This window comes from Octopus bimaculoides, chromosome 5 (genome assembly GCF_001194135.2).
Source record: "Octopus bimaculoides isolate UCB-OBI-ISO-001 chromosome 5, ASM119413v2, whole genome shotgun sequence".
NCBI lineage: Eukaryota > Metazoa > Mollusca > Cephalopoda > Octopoda > Octopodidae > Octopus > Octopus bimaculoides.
Genome location: NC_068985.1, coordinates 17,712,656 through 17,719,737, shown reverse-complemented (window position 1 = coordinate 17,719,737; position 7,082 = coordinate 17,712,656).

The following is a 7,082-nucleotide window of genomic DNA, read 5'->3' as shown; positions in this document are numbered from 1 at the left end:
TATATATATATATATATATATATATATATATATATAAAATAGTGTGTGTATGTATGCGTATATGTAATATACACACACAATTGAATTATTCCAGGTTTCTAATATCATAATTTCCTCCTTCATATTTTATATTATCTTTATTGTTTTAGCAACCTGAACCAACTGTGATATATCTAAAAATCTTGTGTATTTTCCATTGACTGTATCTGTGCACATCTTTAACGAAACATGTTAAATTACTGTTTAAAATTCTAATCGCTCTGTTGTTTTGTTTTGTTTTGTTGTTTTTTTTTCTCTCAATGGTGAACTGAGATTTTGTTCATTTTCATCAAAAAACAATATAAATACCTGTGTTAAATAATGTCAAATAATAAATATGTTAATATGAAATAAAATTGGTTAATTTTTGTTTTTATTTTATTTGAAATGGAAAAATTATACAGTTTACTTTATTCTTTTCTTTACTTTATATATGTATATGTGTATGTATATATATCATCATTTAACGTCCGCTTTCCATGCTAGCATGGGTTGGACGATTTGACTGGGGACTGGCGAACCAGATGGCTACACCAAACTCCAATCTGATCTGGCAGTTTCTACAGCTGGATGCCCTTCCTAATGCCAACCACTCCGAGAGTGTAGTGGGTGCTTTTTACATGCCACCAACACGAGGGCCAGTCAGGTGGTGCTGGCAACGGCCACGCTCAAATGGTGTTTTTTACATGCCACCTGCACAGGAGTCAGTCCAATGTTTTGTTCACATGCCACCGGCACAAGTGCCAGTAAGGCAAAGCTGGAAACGATCGCACTCAAATGGTGTTAGCGCTCCACTGGCATGGGTGCCAGTCATCAAATTTGGTTCAGTTTCGATCTCATATATATATATATATATATATATATATATATATATATTAGACCGGAGCCTGGCGCAGCCTTCCTGCATGCCAGCTCAGTCAAGCCATCCAGCCCATCCCAGAATGGACAACAGACATTAAATGATGATGATATATATAAGAACAAACGGGATTAAAAAATCCAGGCAGATAAAGCACTAATTTTTAAATGAATTGGGTTAACTATATCAAACAATCAAACACCAATAAATGCAGGTAGAAAACACATCCAAGGTAATTCTTCATGTATGACAAGTAGATCCAAATATCATTTAGAAAAATTTTGAGAAATTTAGTGTATTAGACAACAAAATTACAGATAGAGAAATTCATATTTTTAATTGTTGAATTCACCATACAAAGCTGACAATCATGTCTGTTACGTCAGCATATTTAGATACAGAAAATATCATTCAAATTAATATGTCTTGTATTTATCAAACTTATATGTGTGTGTGCATTATCATCATCATTTAGTATCTGTTGTCCATGCTGGCATGGGTTGGACAGTTTTAGCAGGGCTGGCCAGCTGGAAGGCTGCACCAGACTCCAGTCTGATTTGGCAAGGTTTCTATGGCTGGATTCCCTTCCTAATGCCAACCACTCCAAGAGTGTAATGGGTGCTTTTACATGCCTCCGGTACGGATGCCATTTGCATGAACCAATATCTGTCATGACTATGGTTTTACTTGGCTTGATGGGTCTTCTCAAGCAAGGCATAATGCCAAAGATCTCAGTCATTTGTCATTGCCTCTGTGAGGCCCAACACTCAAAGTTGCTTTTTATGTGCCACCCACACAAGTGCCATTGGCTTGACGAGTCTTCTCAAGCACAGCATATCTATAAAGGTCTTGGTCATTAATCATTGCCTCTATGAGGCCCAAAGTTCAAAGATCATGCTTCTTATGCCCAACTTTTCTTTCATACATGCACACTGACATTGCCTATCCAGCAAAGCATACTAACTTCATTTCTTTCAAGCCTATGTATGTCCTTGGCTATCACAGTCCATGTTTCACTGTCGTGTAACATGGTTGTTCACTCACAGGCATCATACAATCTGCTTTTCACTCTGAGGGAGAGGCCTTTATGTATATATATGTATGCATTCATATGTATGTATTCATACATTAATACAGGATTGGCCAAAAGTTACCTGACAGTAAACCAAAACCATTTAACTCCAAGATTTATTTATGTTTAACAACTGAATGGATTTAACAAAAGCATCTAAATATGAAGCATCATGAAAATTGTTCAAATTGAAGTCCTCCTTGAGCGACGCATTTTTCCTTTCGAGTCACTACAGAATTACAAATAGTATTTATGGAATTTTGATTTACTGTTGGGTGACTTTTGGCAAACCCTGTATATATCATCATCATTATTTAATGTTCACTTTCCTCCATGCTGGCCTGAGTTAGTTTGACTGGAACTGGTAAGCCAGAGAGCTGTACTAGGCTCCAGTTTTGATTTTGGCTTGGTTTCTATGGCTGCATGCCCTTCTTAACGCCAACCACTCCAAGAGTGTAGTGGATGCCTTTTACATGTCAATGGTATTGTCCATGACTATGGTTTCACTTGGGCTGATAAGTCCTCTCAAGCACAGCAAACTGCCAAAGGTCTCAATCATTTATATATATATGTGTGTATATATATATATATATTTGTCTTGCAAGGTACTTGATAGCCCTATCAGTGATGGTGCCATGTAAAAAGCACTGGTGCTGGTGCCACATAAAAAGCACCCGGTACCCTTTATAAGGTGGTGGGCACTAAGAAGGGCATTCAGCTGTAGAAACCATGCCAAAACAGACAGTGGGACCATGTATAGCTCCCAATATTGCTAGTTCTTGTCAACCTGTCCAACCCACGCCTGCATGAAAAACAGGTACTAAATGATGATACTGATGATGATACACACACACATACACATATATTCCTGTTCTATGCTGTGTGGCATAGTTAAGCCATCTCTGTATAGTTCCAGTTAGGTATCAGTTTACCTATGAGAATTTGTGAACCCCTTCATACAACCCTTCTCCATTTCTAGAGAGGATGACACTGTAAGTAGTGCCTCCACAACTTCCCTCATAGTTCAACATGGCCAATTCTAAAAGACAGGATATTTGACTGGTATTTAATTTGTCAACCCTGAAAGAATGAAAAGGATAATTGATCCTAACAGATTTGAACTTGTAGAGAGCTGAAATAAATGTTGTAAAGCACTCTCCACTCTACAGCAGCCTCTGATAATTTACCATATATGTGGTGTAATCTCTCTATATATAAAAATGAGAATGTGTGTCTGTGTGAATCCTTAAAACTTGAGAACTACACAACCAATTTCATTCAAATTTTACACATGCCTTACTTAGGGTCCCGGTTGTGTTTTAGTCACATTGGATTGTTGGTATGGCTGTTTTTGTATATGCGGAATAGTATTATACCACATCCTTTTGATATGTGTGTGTATGTATGTATGTGTGTGTGTAGAGTGCTAGGTGTGGTGTACAGATATTGAATATTGAGAAAAAAAGGTTGCCAGAATTTTGGGAAAAAATCTATTCATTCATTATTATTAGCCCTCTCGAAAGCACTAATAATAATGAATAAATAAAAAGATTTTTTTCCACAATTCTGGTGACCTTTTTTCTCAATATATACATATATGTATACACACATGCACACATACTGAGTGACAAAGACATAAATACTACTAGAGAACTTAAAAAGAGACATAATTATTAGTATAGCAGATAACACCCATTGTTTCTAAAAACATACATTACATAATCAACTGCTGCAATGTCAAGTGTCAAGTGCTCTCATGTTTATCTATGAAACCACATATCAAATTTTCTCTCTCACCTTGTCAAATACTAACAATATACAAAAACATTATGTGAGAATCTAGAGAAAAATAAAATGAATAAAACTACTCAATGTATTACCTTCTCTGTAACTGTGCTGAAAAACTAAAAAAATAAAAGTCAGCAAGGTGATAATTGGTAATAGCATATTATTTACAATTGACAGATATTTGTCCTCATCTTGTTTGTCGTTAACACAACGTTTCAGCTGATATACCCTCCAGGTTCTCATTCATAAGGTATTTTTCGATGTTGTTATTGTTATTATTCAGGTCACTACTTGGAATCAAACTCGGAATCTTGGGGTTAGTAGCCCACACTTTTAACCACTGTGCCATATGCCCGTGGGCAATTATGGAGTGAATTTTTAGGACTTATAAATCTAATATTTTCCTATCCTTCCTTAATACCAGTTCCCATATGCTATTCATATCTGCACTTGGTCTGCTTAGGAAGTTGTTGCATCCTAGCATATGTGCTGCTTCTTTCAGTTTTCGTATTTTCCAGTGGTGTTCTCTATCTATTATTTTAGCTTCATCCCACAGGGGGAGGTGGTCTCCATTTTTCCATACATGATCATCTATACCCGATTTATCAATATCTCCTCGTGTCACAGCTTTGTGATGTTCCTCTACCCTTATTTTGAGGGGACGACATGTTTCGCTTTTGTATAAATTACCACAGCTGCATGGGATGGAGTACACACAGTTTTTGGTCATATTCTCGTCTGTCTACCCTATGTGAAAGGCCTCTCCGAAAAGATACAAAAGATATGCGGCCCATATGACACCAGGACAGTATTCAAGAGTAATACAACACTTCGCAAGTATCTCCTTCGAGTAAAACCACCAACTGTCAACAAACACAGCCAGGCTGAAATAATTAATGCATTCTTCCAGGAGTGAAGAAAAAATTTAAAGGCTGCATATTTTGCTGAACTGCTAAGTTACGGGGACATAAACACACCAACATTGGTTGTTAAGCGATGGTAGGCAGACAAACACAAAAAAACACACACATATATACAACAGGTTTCTGTCTACCAAATTCACTCACAAGGCTTTGGTCGACCTGAGACTATAGTAGCCCGAGGTGCCGCACAGAATTTTCTTAAACAGAGAACAGCTGCATAAAGAAGTGTTAAGCTCTAATTGTGTGAGGAATCTGTGGAAGGAGTAGACCCAGGAAGACATGGAATGAAGTGGTGAGAAAGGATCTATGGATGCTGGCCCTCACTGAGGAAATGACAAGGGATCAGCAGATGTGACAATTTGCTGTACTTGAAAAAACACATCAAGCTAAGTAAAATTGCTGTCTTCCATGCATACAGGTGTGTCCTTTCAGGTGCTGGTGTCACAGAAAAAGCACCTGTACTGGTGCTGCATTAACACACCCAAGTCGGTGGCACACAAAAAGCATCCAGTGCACTCTGTTTAGCGGTTGGCATTAAGAAGGGGAACCAGCCATAGAAACCATGCCACAACAGACAACTGGAGTCCGGACAGCTCCCCAGCTACATATCAAACCTTCCAACCCATGCCAGCATGGAAAACGGACGTTAAATGATGATGATGATGATGATGATATCCTTGCAGTTACATGTTAATACTATAGAATCCTTAGAGATTGACTTTCTAATGAGTTTAGGAAACACTTGTTTGTCTCCTAAATTTTTGAAGTTATTCAGTAACAACATTTCTCTTTTCCTGTCCTCCACAAAAATTCATGGTAGGAGGTGGAAAATATTTTTCATCTTGCGTCCATATATTGTCTGTGTTTTGTGCATTCACATCATTAGAGAACAACATTGTATGCGTAAGAGATGAAGCTAATGTCCTATTCAGAGGTAGGATGGAAGAACCCATTATCAGGAACTTCTGTCATACAGTATTTGCCACAATGACTTTTGTTTGTTCCGAGCATCCAGTGATCTACATACCATTGGCCTTTATTGTATTTGCCATGGGAAATTTTCGACAATATACATGTAGCTTAATTTATCTCTGATTCATTCACCACTGTTCCAGGATAACATGGTACACACAATTGTGAACTATGTTACTCTTATCATGGATTGATCAGTGATAATACAGATCGGCAATCAATCAAGAAGTTTGCTCGGATAGCAAAACGCATCCAACGATTACCCACAATGCACTGACGATAGCTTATGTTTATGTAACCGTGCTGCAAGGCTGCATGCTTTTTATGTGAATTTACGTACTCGTACCCATCAATATGGAACCAGTGACTAAAAAAAATACAAAAGTGTCTGATCCTAACAAATGACAGGTAAATGTATTCTCTACAGGGAAAAGTAGAAATGATCAAGAAAATAAGTGACAATAGCACTACTGTGGGCCATTCGTTCTATTTAACAAAGAGCACTGATTCTCCAATACCCAGGCGACTAAAAGTGCGTAGAGGTGATTCAGTTACCAACGTGATAAACGAGGATAGATGTACGACAATGATTACACCATCCTTACCCACTCCCATTACATAAAAATTGTTTTTCAAATCCCATTCAATCGACTCTCAGTGCTGTTGCATCAATGATTTTACCTCTATTGAGGTAAGAGTAAAACAACATATTAAATTATTATTATTATTATTATTATTGAGTGAGAGAGCAGGGCATGCAGCAAAGTGACACTGGGGTAAAATATACGGGCCTTAGTATACCCATCATGATTACCCATCTGATTAGGGTACACCAGGTACATGCATCACAACCATATGTGCGCGACATAGTGATCTCATATCAAGATTAACAGCGCATGACCTTGCAGGTAGGGCCCAGTTAGAATTTTCTTCAAGTCGAGTAGCTCATCCTGCTCAAAAGGTCCCTGAATAAAGGTTGTTTAAGGATGTTGAACAAAACACCCATGTTTCCAGAGGTGAATTATCCAAACCTCAAAGAATTCCTCTCAACACATGACTATGATGCTCCCCGACTACCTCAGAGAAGCACATATTGTCAGCCACTAAAAGACATGCTCAACTGGTTAAAGTCAAACAACTGACAAGCAAATCTGTGGTATTGAAAGTGTTTTGCGTAGAATGTGTGCAGTACCCAGTAGTGCAATTTTCTGTATGTTATATATATTTGTAAGTCCTGGTGTTTTTGTTATGTATTTGTCTGAATATTTTTTTATTATACCTAAGGCACCTACTATGATAGGAATTGTTTCTGTTTTTAGATTCCACATTCGAGTTATCTCTATTTCCAGGTCTTTGTATTTTGAAAGTTTTTCCATTTCTTTTAGAGAAACGTTGTCATCTGCTGGTATTGATACATCAATTAGAAAGC